Source organism: Cupressus sempervirens, chromosome 4, assembly GCF_028749045.1.
Source record: "Cupressus sempervirens isolate cs-2001-9-10 chromosome 4, ASM2874904v1, whole genome shotgun sequence".
Lineage (NCBI taxonomy): Eukaryota > Viridiplantae > Streptophyta > Pinopsida > Cupressales > Cupressaceae > Cupressus > Cupressus sempervirens.
The window spans coordinates 279,931,186-279,945,899 of NC_143121.1; the positions used below are offsets into that span (position 1 = coordinate 279,931,186).

At 35.4% G+C, this 14,714-nt stretch overlaps 1 pseudogene; it reads left to right on the top strand.

Annotated features, from left to right (window-relative positions):
* Positions 1 to 12,008, top strand: part of LOC149561088 (SNF1-related protein kinase catalytic subunit alpha KIN10-like) — a 142,714-nt pseudogene extending 130,706 nt beyond the window's left edge.
* Positions 12,009 to 14,714: the final 2,706 nt, after the last annotated feature.

Genomic DNA, 14,714 nt, shown 5'->3' on the forward strand with positions numbered 1-14,714 from the left:
CTAAATAGCCAAGGTAAATTGAATCAGAGGCATATGAAGTGGGTAGAATTCTTGCAGAGTTATACATTTGTGATGAAACATAGAAGTGGAAAATCTAACAGGGTTGCAGATGCATTAAGTAGGAGACAGTTGTTGCTTACAACAATGCAGGTTGAAGTAGTTGGGTTTGATGAACTCAAGAATTTGTACCCCGAGGATCCTGATTTTGCTGAAGCATGGAAAGCTTGTAAAGAACCTGTTGCTGTAGATAGAACCAAGTGGTAAGACTATTTGATTTAGGATGGCATGTTGTTCAAAGGTAGTCAATTGTGCATTCCAAGGAGTTCCATGAGGGAAAATCTGATCAAGGAGAAACACAGTGGAGGGATGGCAGGACATTTTGGTCGGGATAAGACCATTGCCATTCTTAGAGAACATTATTTTTGGCCTCAAATTACACAGGATGTGAAGAAGTTTGTACAGAGTTGCCAGGTTTGTCAAGTTGCCAAGGGGTTTAGTCAAAATACTGGCCTATATCAGCCATTGCCTGTTCCATCAAGGCCATGGGAGGACATAAGTATGGATTTTGTTCTTGGATTGCCAAGGACACAAAGGGGTAATGACTCAGTATTCGTGGTGGTTGATAGGTTCTCCAAAATGGCACATTTCATTCCATGCCACAAAACTCATGATGCTATCCATATTGCAGACTTGTTTTTCAAAGAGGTGGTAAGACTACATGGTCTTCCAAGGAGTATAGTTTCTGACCGAGATACTAAATTTGTGGGGTATTTCTGGAGGACATTGTGGAAGAAGTTGAGAACAGACTTGAAATTCAGTTCCACGCATCACCCACAGACTGATGGCCAAACAGAAGTGGTAAATAGAAGTCTGGGCAATTTGTTGAGATGTTTAGTTGGAGATAAGCCCAAGGGATCGGATTTGATTCTACCACAGGCAGAGTTTGCTTATAATAACTTTGTAAATAGGAGTACTGGAAAATCACCATTTCAAATTGTATATGGAAATAGCCCAAGGACTGCACCAAAATTGAGGAAGATAGAACAAGGGGAGAGAACAAGTGCTGAAGTTGAAGAATTTGTTGAACACATCAAGCGTCTACATGAGGAGGTTCAAGCACACATTATCAAGATGAATCAAGAGTATAAAGCTAGGGCTGATCAAAGGAGAAGACATAAGGAATTCCAAGTAGGGGATCTTGTCATGGTGCACTTATGAAAAGAAAGATTTCCAGTTGGTACTTACAACAAGCTGAAAATGAAGAAATTTGGCCCCTGCAAAGTTTTGAAGAAACATAACTCAGGAAATGCATATGAGGTGGAGCTGCCAGATGGTATTCACATTTCTCCCATTTTCAACATTGCAGATTTAACAGAGTATCATGATGATGGTGCAGATGAGGAGCTATTTTTAGAGCCATGCCCAATTCCTGCTTCTAAGAAGGAGGAGATAGAAGACATTCTAGATCATCGTGTGGGTAGGAGTACCAGAAACAGGTAGTATGAAGAGTATTTGGTCAAATGGAAAGGACGATCGATTGAAGACTCAAGTTGGATTTCAGGAGCTGAGGTTTCCCATTTGGGATTTCCTCTACCATCCATAAAGTGACAAGGTTACTTTTCAATCTACCCTGGGTGTCTGATGCAGGAGCATCCAGAGGTATAAGGGCAATCCTGTGTCACCCAAAAAAATGTACTTAGACTTAGTTTCTGTTTCATGTCTTTACATTGTTGGATACCCATTTGGCTCAAATAAAGGTTCCAACTCTCATAGTTCAACTATCAGTGCATCTAAAAATCCCGAAAAAATAGGAGCATGCAATTTGGCCATCATTTTGGTGACCTAGAAGGTGTGACTTGGCCAGATGAATGTAATTGAGATTTAGAGCAATCCAGAAAAAGAATCAGGTCAAAAGGCCCCACGGTTTGAAAGTTATTGCAGTTTTTCGGGTTTTTGAGACCTCCTAAGAATGCTTCAAACTCAGGTTTGGGGCATTAAATGACCTCAAAAGGGGTTGAAAAATGGAGGACGAGTGAAGCTTGTCCATAGGGCTATAGAGTGCTTTGAGAGCTTTCTGAAAATGTAAACGGTTCGTCAATCGGAGCTACGGTTCAAAACTTATGCCTCCCAGAAGTTCGGCTACCGTTTTTGGATTCTTCTAGATTTGCACCGACTTCTAACGTGGCTTCTGGAACCTTCTATTTTGTCGGTGGATGCCTACTAGCACTTTCTAGAATGTACTCCTAGTCCTTAACCCTCCGGGGTCTGTTTAAGGATATTTTTGGCATTGTAAAAGGCAATTCGGATTGGAGCTTGAGAGGAGGTGCTAAAAGGAGAAATATTCTCCAGAGTTATGCTACTGTAAGCCCGTAGGGCATGTTTTGAAGTTTATTTCCTCTGCACTATTTGTACTAGCTTATTTTCTCAATTAATATAATTCCTCCTTTCTATTGTGTCTATTCTGTTGTTGGGTTGTCCCCATCAAGTGGTATCAGAGCGGGTTTTCTTGAGTGTGTAGACAGAACGTCGACTGTGAGGCAGTTTGCACTAGGACTGTGCAGTTGTGGGTTCGGGTTAGAAGGTGCCTCCATGAAGAGAGCATGGCGGAAGGGCCAGAGCTATTGATCTTGAGGAGGTTAGAGCCCTCCAGAGACAAGTACAAGCATTGCAAGAGGAGCTTCGTAGAGGAGCAAATATTGCTACAGATGACAATAGTGAGGATGACAATGAAGAGGAAGTAATGGAAGTTGACGGGGAAGTTCTAAATCTTGTAGAGGAAAGGCATTTTAGGGCCATTACTAGGTTTGGGAAAAGACCTACAATTGAAGTGGGTATATTTTTGGGAAATTTGAAACCAGATGAGTTGATCGATTGGATCAATGAATTTGGAAGAATACTTTGAGTATGATGATATAAGGAACCCAGATAGGGTTAAGTTTGCAAAGGCCAAACTAAAAGGCCATGCCAAAATCTGGTTGCAAGAGGTTCAACTGGAAAGACTTAGAAGAGGAAAGGAGAAGATCACAAGATGGGATCACATGGTGGACAAATTGAAGAAGGAGTTCATTCCTGTGGACTACGAGCTTGATCTGTTTAAGAAGATGCATGGGTTAAAGCAAGCAGGAAGATCAGTCCAAGAATATATAGAGGAGTTTTACCGACTCTTGATTAGAGCGGGGCATGCAGAAGCAAATAAGGAGAAGGTTGCTCGTTATATCAGTGGGTTGCGACCTAGCATCCAGGAAGAATTAAGTCTGGTAAGAATGACCAACGTTGAAGAAGCATACCAGTTTCCCCTACGAGTTGAAGAGAAGCTGAGTAAAAGGTTTGAAGGAAGACAAAGAGGGCGCGGTCAAGGAGGAAGGGGAAGCGGTAGATCATCTGGAGGCCACAATGAAACTCAAAAGAAAAATGAATATGAGGGTACTAGGAGGAACTAGAGGAATGAGGGTTTCAACCGCTCCCGTGATCAATACTTTGGAAATCAAAGAGGAAGAGGTAGAGGACGTGGACAAGCAAGAGGAGGCTTCCGTGGTACCTGTTTCCATTGCAATGAAGAAGGTCATCGTGCCTTTGAATGCCCTCAATGACCAGAAAGGATAGATAGGAGAACTGAGGGCCAAGCTAGGGTTGCTCATATGGATGAGGATGCACAATCATCACATTCAGAGGATGCAGAAAGAGGAGAGACCTTGGTAAATGAAAGAGTCCTACTAAGTGGTGAGAATGAACTAGGACAACGGAGGAGTTTGTTCCATACCAGATGCAAGTGTGAGGATAAATGTTGTGATGTGATCATTGATGGTGGTAGCACAGATAACTTGGTATCTGAAGAGATGGTCTCTAAGCTGAAGCTCAAGAGGGAGAAACATCCCCAGCCCTATCGAATTTCGTGGGTAAAAGATGATCATAAGGTCCTAGTAAGTGAACAATGTTTAGTAAAATTCAAAATTGGGAGTTACCATGATGAAGTTCTCTGTGATGTTATTTCGATGGATTTTTGCCATCTATTGTTGGGTAGACCATGGCAGTTTGATAGACATGCAATACATGATGGACATGCAAACACATACTCTCTGACAAAGGATGGAGTTCGCCACAAATTGAAGCCCATGAAAAAGGAAGGTGAAAAGGTATGTAGCAGTGCTAGGATTTGTCTTGTTGATGGAAGGAAGTTTTTAGATGGCATGAAACATCAGCGTATGTGCTATGCTTTGATTCCTAGGAAAGATAAAGAAGGTAGTAGTGAAATACCATTTGAAGTTTCAGATTTACTAGGAGAATTTGGAGATATTATCTCTGATAATGTTCCAGATGGATTGCCACCAATAAGGCAAATCAGTCATCAAATAGATCTGATTCCAGGAGCTAGTTTACCTAACAAGGCTGCTCACAGGATGACTCCTACTGAAACAGAGGAGCTAAATAGATAGGTTCAGGAGCTGTTGAGGAAGGGCTTGATTTGAGAGAGCCTGAGTCCATGTGTAGTACCTGCAGTACTTGCACCAAAGAAGGATGGAGAGTGGAGGATGTGTACAGATTCTCGAGCTATAAATAGGATAACCATCAAGTACTAGTTTCTTTTACCAAGGATGGATGATCTTATGGACTGCTTGAGCGGAGCTCAGTACTTCACAAAGATAGATCTGAAGAGTGGCTATCATCAGATATGGATTCGAGAAGGAGATGAGTGGAAAATAGCCTTCAAGACCAAGGAGGGTCTTTATGAGTGGTTAGTCATGCCCTTTGGATTGACGAACGCCCCAAGCACCTTCATGCGGCTCATGAATGAGGTACTTAAGAAGTTCTTGGGAAAATTTGTTATTGTCTATTTGGATGATATCTTAATTTTCAGCAAGACTTTGGAAGAACATTTACTGCATATTCGTAGTGTCCTTGAAAGGCTAAGGGAAGAGAAACTATTAATTAATCTAAAGAAGTGTGTCTTTGCAAAAAGGGAGTTAGTCTATTTGGGATTTGTTATATCACCTGAAGGTCTCAAAATGGATCCAGAGAAGGTAAAAGCCATCTTGGAATGGCCTACTCCAAGGTCTGCTACTGAGGTAAGATCATTTCATGGTCTGTTTAGTTTTTACAGGAAGTTTATTAAGAATTTCAGCAGCATATGTGCACCTCTAACTGATACAATAAGAGGGGATAGAAAAGAGTACAAATGGACTATAGCAGCTGCAAGAAGTTTTGAATTGCTGAAGAAGAAGGTGACTGAACAGCCTGTGTTGGCACTTCCAGATTTTAGAAAAGTATTCCTGGTGGACTGTGATGCTAGTGGTAGCGCTATTGGGGCTGTATTAAGCCAAGAAGGTAAGCCTATTGCATATTTTAGTTAAAAATTGAATGATGCAAAGAAGAAGTATTCTGTTTATGATCAAGAGTTCTATGCAATAGTTCAGGCCTTAAAGAAATGGAGGCATTATTTATTGCCAAAGGAATTTGTTTTGTATACTGATCATCAAGTATTACAGTACCTAAATAGCCAAGGTAAATTGAATCAGAGGCATATGAAGTGGGTAGAATTCTTGCAGAGTTATACATTTGTGTTGAAACATAAAAGTGGAAAATCTAACAGGGTTGCAGATGCATTAAGTAGGAGACAGTTGTTGCTTACAACAATGTAGGTTGAAGTAGTTGGGTTTGATGAACTCAAGAATTTGTACCCCGAGGATCCTAATTTTGCTAAAGCATGGAAAGCTTGTAAAGAACCTGTTGCTGTAGATAGAACCAAGTGGTTAGACTATTTGATTTAGGATGGCATGTTGTTCAAAGGTAGTCAATTGTGCATTCCAAGGAGTTCCATGAGGGAAAATCTGATCAAGGAGAAACACAGTGGAGGGATGGCAGGACATTTTGGTCGGGATAAGACCATTGCCATTCTTAGAGAACATTATTTTTGGCCTCAAATTACACAGGATGTGAAGAAGTTTGTACAGAGTTGCCAGGTTTGTCAAGTTGCCAAGGGGTTTAGTCAAAATACTGGCCTATATCAGCCATTGCCTATTCCATCAAGGCCATGGGAGGACATAAGTATGGATTTTGTTCTTGGATTGCCAAGGACAAAAAGGGGTAATGACTCAGTATTTGTGGTGGTTGATAGGTTCTCCAAAATGGCACATTTCATTCCATACCACAAAAGTCATGATGCTGTCCATATTGTAGACTTGTTTTTCAAAGAGGTGGTAAGACTACATGGTCTTCCAAGGAGTATAGTTTCTGACTGAGATACTAAATTTGTGGGGTATTTCTGGAGGACATTGTGGAAGAAGTTGAGAACAGACTTGAAATTCAGTTCCACGCATCACCCATAGACTGATGGCCGAACAGAAGTGGTAAATAGAAGTCTGGGCAATTTGCTGAGATGTTTAGTTGGAGATAAGCCCAAGGGATCGGATTTGATTCTACCACAGGCAGAGTTTGCTTATAATAACTTTGTAAATAGGATTACTGGAAAATCGCCATTTCAAATTGTATATGGAAATAGCCCAAGGACTGCACCAAAATTGAGGAAGATAGAACAAGGGGAGAGAACAAGTGCTGAAGTTGAGGAATTTGTTGAACACATCAAGCATCTACATGAGGAGGTTCAAGCACACATTATCAATATGAATCAAGAGTATAAAGCTAGGGCTGATCAAAGGAGAAGACATAAGGAATTCCAAGTAGGGGATCTTGTCATGGTGCACTTACGAAAAGAAATATTTCCAGTTGGTACTTACAACAAGCTAAAAATGAAGAAATTTGGCCCCTACAAAGTTTTGAAGAAACATAACTCAGGAAATGCATATGAGGTGGAGCTGCCAGATGGTATTCACATTTCTCCCATTTTCAACATTGCAAATTTAACAGAGTATCATGATGATGGTGCAGATGAGGAGCTGGTTTTAGAGCCATGCCCAATTCCTGCTTCTAAGAAGGAGGAGATAGAAGACATTCTAGATCATCGTGTGGGTAGGAGTACCAGAAACAGGTAGTATGAAGAGTATTTGGTCAAATGGAAAGGATGACCGATCGAAGACTCAACTTGGATTTCAGCAGCTGAGGTTTCCCATTTGGGATTTCCTCTACCATCCATAAAGTGACAGGGTCACTTTTCAATCTACCCTGGGTGTTTGATGCAGGAGCATCCAGAGGTATAAGGGCAATCCTGTGTCACCCAAAAAAATGTACTTAGACTTAGTTTTTGTTTCATGTCTTTACATTTTTGGATACCCATTTGGCCCAAATAAAGGTTCCAACTCTCATATTTCAACTATCAGTGCATCTAAAAATCCTGAAAAAATAGGAGCATGCAATTTGGCCATCATTTTGGTGACCTAGAAGGTGTGACTTGGCCAGATGAATATAATTGAGATTTAGAGCATTCTAGAAAAAGAATCAGGTCAAAAGGCCCCACGGTTTGAAAGTTATTGCAGTTTTTTGGGTTTTGGAGACCTCCTAAGAATGCTTCAAAGTCAGGTTTGGGGCATTAAATGACCTCAAAAAGGGTCAAAAAATGGGGGATGAGCGAAGCTCATCCATAGGGCTATAGAGCGCTTTGAGAGCTTTTTGAAAATGTAAACGGTTTGTCAATTGGAGCTACGGTTCAAAAGTTATGCCTCCCGAAAGTTCGGCTACCGTTTCTGGATTCTTCTAGATTTGCACCGACTTCTAACGTGGCTTCTGGAACGTTCTATTTTGTCGGTGGATGCCTACTAGCACTTTCTAGAATGTACTCCTAGTCCTTAACCCTTCGGGGTCTATTTAAGGATATTTTTGGCATTGTAAACGGCAGTTCGGATTGGAGCTTGAGAGGAGGTGCTAAAAGGAGAAATATTCTCTAGAGTTATGCTATTGTAAGCCCGTAGGGCATGTTTTGAAGTTTATTTCCTCTGCACTGTTTGTACTAGCTTATTTTCTGAATTAATATAATTCCCCCTTTCTATTGTGTCTATTCTATTGTTGGGTTGTCCCCATCAATCTCCTATATTCAATATTTTTGATTTGTATAAGTATCATGAGTTAGAGAATGAAGTTGTTGTATCAGATTATTATCCTCAGAAATAGATTGAAGAAGTTGAATAGATAATGGATCAGAGATTTGGAAAGAGCACAAGAGGAAAATATTACTATGAATATTTGGTGAAGTGGAAGAATAAAACTATTTAAGATGCTTCATGGATTTCTAAATTTGAGTTGGATTCAACTTAGGTTATGACATCTCAATGATTCAAGAGAATCATTTCTTTCAAACCTAGTTGTTTGATGTAGGAGAATCCTAGGTTGCCTTATTATCCTACTAATTTTTGTTCATTCTACAAGTTGGTGCCTAGAAAATCCTTCATGTGGCTAGTAGTCCTTCATGTGTCTAGCAATTCCTTTATCTTCCTAGTTATCCTTCATGTGCCTAGCAGTTCTTCATATTCCTAGTAGTTCCTTCATGTGCCTAGCAGTTCCTTCATGTGCGTAGCAGTCCTTAATGTGCCAAGTTACTATAGCAATACTTTCATGTGCTATGTTACCCAATGTATGCCAAGTGACTCTTCATGTGCTGAGTTACCTAGTGTATGCTGAGTATTTTTTCATGTGCTAAGTTACCCATTGTATGTCAAGCATCAAAATTTGGACATGATTTTTGCGAGCCAACTTGTGGGGTTTACTCTCAATTGTGACACTTATATCAAGATCTTTTCTTGGGATGTGTCCAGACCATTGTTGGGTTGGACCTCCTCTTATGTATATTCTAGAATAATCTTTAAGCCATTTTTGCAAGTATATATAGAGTGTTTAGGCTTAGAGTTAGGCAAGTTTTTGGAAAAGAAAATGGGAGAGAAAAACTGAAAGTGATAATTTGCATTTGGATCTTTGAATATGAATGTGTTTGTAATTGGTCATAACCCAAAAGGCCTTATAGCTGGGCATGTATGAAGATGTTTTGATGAATCAATAAAAATATTTCACCTCCTTTGGTTGTTGTACCTTATGTTTGCTTCCATTGTGTTAACTCTTGCAGGTGGTTTGGATAACTGGGTGAGCCTTTGGCCCTAGTTATTCGTCCTTTGCCTATGTCAAATGTAGAATCTTGGTTCATACTAATCACTTCCAAGTAACATTGAACTCAGTCCACACTGGTAACTCTGGAAATACTATGAAACATGACATTTAAACTGAATCACTTGATTCTCACTGCGTAGCTCGATCAATATCATCAGTACGAGCTTGGTATAAATTGAGTCACTTTGTTAACATTGATTGGCTCAGTTAACACTAGAATCATATCACATCAACTATGAACTCAATAAGTACTACAAAATTTGGTTTGCACTGATAAACTTGACATACATTGAGATGCTTAATTTAGACTACTGATCTATAGTAACTACTTGGTGTAAATTGAATATTGTCCCTTGGACTCAGTAGGAATTCTAGAACTTGGTAGATATTGAAGTGCTTGGTTAACACTGTTAACTGTTGAATATGCTCAGTAGATACTTATTATTTGAATAAGTGACATGACTGAAATGCCAACAATAGATTTTATATGTGTGTGTTGGGGTGGGTTGGGTGGTCAAATTGGTCTAGTTCTTCAATTAGATTTTTTTTCAAATTTGTAATGTTTGGAGAAATAAATGTTTTAGAATGACATAAGTAGTGTATTCGGAAATATTGTAGACATATTTTATGTTCTATTACATGAGTATAGGTATAAGCATTATCTATTTATGCATAAGAAACATGTATAGAGAGAGTGCTAAGAAGGGAAGTTTAGAAATAATATAAGACCATTGTAGTCTACCCAATCTGAAGATTAAGTCATTGTTAGACTAATGTGAGTTGATCTTAGATTTATTTTCTCATCATCCTAATTTACCTTCCTTGGTGTAACTGTATTTTATTGTTGATTATTTTCAATCTATTGAGTGTGTCTTGTAATAGAAGTAATTATGCATTTTTCTACAACTAGATCATTCTATAGATGTCTCCAACAAATGAGTCCTTCTTGAATTTTTATCAAGTCACAATGGTAGAGCCACATCCTCTTATTTAGTTTGTTGCATTTGCAATGTACACAACCATTCATAATTAATCATTGCTTCAACATATAATAAAACATTGTTTGTGTTATTGTTGTTTTTGTTGTTGTCATCGTCGTCATCCATCTATGTTTTCTTTAGAAGTAATGGAATAAGAAACAAGAATTTTCATATTTTCCTTAGAACAATGTGATAGGCTACTTGACTATTTGTTTGAGAAATCTTCATCTATTATTTAGATTATTATGAATTGATCTTTATTGTTCCAATTTTACTCATCATTTTCTATGGTAAATGAGAATACATATTAATAATAATTAACTTTATAATTGTCATGTCCTTAATTATAAGTCTAATGACACTAAATTTTGGGGGTTGATGTTCACTCCTGTAAAGATAGTATTTCTTCAATGTATATCTAGTGCTTGTGTTTTTTTGTTCTAATAAATCAATCAACCAAAATCTCCAACTCCATATATGATTGGAAATTTTAGTGGTCATCACTTTTTTTTGAGTGCAATATTGGCTAGGAGTGATATTACACTCTCTGGAGTCTAGTTTGTGCATGGGAGAAATCACTAGAAATCCAAAACCATATTGCAATCAATTCATGCTTAACATAAAGTCTAAGTTTTTCAATTACCTGTCAATGTCCTAATCTTTTCTCCTTATTTTCCACCTTAAAATATAGGCTCAATGTAATTTTGATTTCTTCTATGTTTTCCAAATTATTTCTATTTTCTCTATTTTTTCTCTATCCCAAATCATATCTCTAAAATCCCTTATGTTTGGTTGATGTGGGATATCATGTTTCTTACCATGTCTTTCAAACATTGATTGGTCCCTTATTTCTTAATTGTAAATGATAAATTATATTTCTCCATATTCTAATTGTGATGCTCTATCTTCTCTTTTTCTTTTTCAATAATTTTTTTGGCTATCTATTCTTCTTTTACCAATGATTCCTTGTGACTATTCAATTTTCCTTCTATATAGTTTAGTGATTTCCTCCACTCTACAATTTAATTTATTCAATTTTATTATTAATTTTGTAGAATAATATCATATTTAATAACATGTTATATTATAAGATGATTATATTTATATATCATACTATATTAATTATTATATTATATTCTTTGAGCTAATAATATATTATATCATAAAATATCATTATATGTTATATTATTTTCTTTCATCATTATATAAATAATAAAAATTCCATTCATTATTATTCATTCTCTTATTAATTTCTTATTTACTATTAAATCTACTCTAGAGAAGGGGGTATTACAAGTTATTCCTTGCCAAATATAGTTCTACAAGAAAAGAAGATTGATGAAGAGATTCTCCAAGAAGTGATCAAAATGGGATTTGAGAAGCATCAAATAGTAGAATGTCTCAAAACTAGAATTTAGAATGAAGGCACAGTAGCATATTATTTGATGCTAGATAATCAGTGTTGTATTTCTAATGGTTACCTCAAGGTTCATTTTTAAGAAGTGAAGGAAAACATGCAACATTTTATAACCACTGGTAATCCATTTTCAATTATGAGACATATAATTATTACTTTTATTAATTAGGGAAGTACTTCAAAATAAAAAAAAATAGTTGGGAGGAAATAAGTATTAGGGCTTCTGATAAGAGCACATCAACCAAAGATAATTATAAGGTTCACAAAGTACTTCAAGAGTTGGATGTTGGATGGAAGAAGATTAGACATTACAATATGAAATGTAGATGAATTCCCTTTTTAATTGGGAATATTTATTCCTTCACTAATAACAACAAAAAACATTTTTTAAAGACATAATAGAAAATGATAATATAAATTCTAGATCACCATTGAAGGTTGTCAAGTTTGAAGTGAAACTTTACAAGAGTAGATAAGATAAATATCATATTGATATTTAAAGGGTTAAATGGCCTTATTTACTCTTTCTTCAACTTGTTGAGGGAAAATATTTGATACAATATTGAAAACAAAGATTGTTTAATGAATGGAATTTGGTTAATGTTCAATTAAGAGTTACCCTTATTTTTGGGGGATACATTTCATTCTCTTTTAAGAGGTGAAATAAAAAAATTGTCAATGCACATGGCTTCAGTAATGAGGGGTCCATATTATGATCATTTCATTCCTTGTCTCTGTTGTTAACAATAGTCTGCAATTTTGAATCTTTAACATCATAATCATCTATAGGACTACAATGATGATTAACTCAAACCTGATATAGATTTATAGTTTTTATGTCTTATCCACCAAGCAAGGATTTTAAAACCCTTGTATTCTATTGAGGAGTTATTGATCAAGAATGGCATTGGATTGTACTAGAGTAGAGTGAATATCAATTTTCTAAAAGGTCTCCAAAATGTAGCTATCCTCCACATTCCTTAGGCATAGATCAAAAATAGATGACATTGGTAGAATAGAAGATGCATTAATCTACATCATCTCCTCCATAGACTAATGTAGTTGTTCAAACTAATAAAGATAAATTAGTTAGAACATAGCAAAGAAATTCACACACACACACACACACCTAATATGATAGTCTAGATGTCACTTTGTGACATTGATATTACATTCTGGATGGAAGGGGGAATTTGATTTTCACTTTGGATATTTTGTACATCATTTGTTTATTTATTTTTTTATGCAGTTGACCATTTTATGTTAAGTGGGTTATCTTGAATGGGATATAGGTATGAAAATATAGTCAAGAATTCTCTAAAAACTCTGGTTTTTTTACCCAAAATAGTCATATTTTGGTTCCAATAGTTGTTATTTTTTATGGATGTAGATCAGTGTTGGGAAGTGCCCAATTGTGATAGCAATGTAAGTTATTTATCACATTTCTATATATTTCCCTCTAAAGCATTGTGGCTAAGTAAATTTAGCTTTATCATATTTGATGTGTGTTATTATTTTATTTATAAAGATATGTTATATTTTTATATTTTTTATATTTATTATTATAACTGTAAGATTAAAATATTGACATGGGATAAGATTATAATCATAATTTAATATTTTATTTTAATTCTATTGATCTTCTTAAAATAAATGATTCATAATATTATGTTATATGTTACTTACTCATATTTGTAATAAAATAGATTATATTGTGTAATATTATTAACAATATTTTCTTTCTTTATTATAATAATTATAATACTAATGTTTCATTGTGTATTATTATTTATTTGATTAACCTAATTATTATTCTGATTATGATTATATTAATTTCATTTTTTGTTTAGCTTTGTATTTAGGCTCTATTATCATTCAAATCTAGCTCTAAAAAAGGGACATTACATTATGGTCAAGGATATGAAGTTTATGGTTATGATCAACCATCTTAGGATCTATCAATGTATCATTCTAGGTCTTATCCTATAATTGCAAATGTTATCAATAGGTGAAGCACAACTATTGCCTACCAAACTTTACTAGTTCATTATTTCCTTTTTTTATAGGTTTTTTTAACCAATTTATCATAAACATAATATTTAATTCTTTGTTACATTGGCAACACTTTCCCTATTAATAGGAATAACCTAATTATATATCATTGATAAAAACTTTCTTTTCACGTACCTTATTTTTATCAAATTCCTTTTTTTATGTTGCGTATAGACTAAGGTTCTATAAATTTCAACATCAAGTGTAATGAACACTTTTAGTGCCCACGTGAGCATAAGGAAGAGAAAATTTTTGATTCTTTGCTACCTCCATATGTTAAAAAGTGAGTATTTCAATTGGTTGTGTTTTGAATAATTTTAGTAGATGTGATTTTTAAATGGGGTTTGAAGTTTTTTTTAATGCAAAGGTCTATTTTCTTCACATAAATTGCATAATCATTTGTATCATTTTCTAAGAAGTTAGCACAAGAAACAATACTTGTGTGTGGCCAAAGTGCTCAAAATTAGATTTTATAAGAGTGTATCACTACAATATTTTAGAGAAGTGTAATTGATATGAAATATAATTATAAAATGCTTGAACATAAGAATTTAAAATTGTGGAAGTGTTATTGATGAAGATTTAGATTATTATTTTTAATAATAACTAAACTTTGTGTTCTTTGAGAAGAGTATATCATGTTACAGTGAACATGATCATGGTAGATCTAATGTTGGGAAGACAACTTTGTCAAATTTTTACATTATTCTTTGAAGGGTATTAGCTCAATGGAAGACACCTACTTTATAAGTAGGACGATGGTGGTTCAATTCCATCATGCCCTAATATGACTAAATTAATGATTAAATAAACTATCAAATATATTACCAAATATACTACCACATATACTACCAAATATACTACCAAATATACTACCAATTATACTAGCGAATAAAATACCATATATACTATGATATATACTACCCAATAAACTACCAAATCAACTCCCAAAATAATTACCAAATATACTACCAAATATACTACCAAATAAACCACCATATAAACTACCAAGTAACAATAATAAATGACTAAATCAATGACCTAATCAATGATTAAAATACTTTAGTCATAAATTTGGCTGGGAGATAAATGTCTCGCAATAAACTAGCATTGGTCATGTGATCAAAATTAGTCACATATCTACAATTTTTAGTAGTTTATTTCGTAATATATTCTTGTTGTTGTACTAGTGATACCATTCTCTAGGAGCTTTCTTTAAA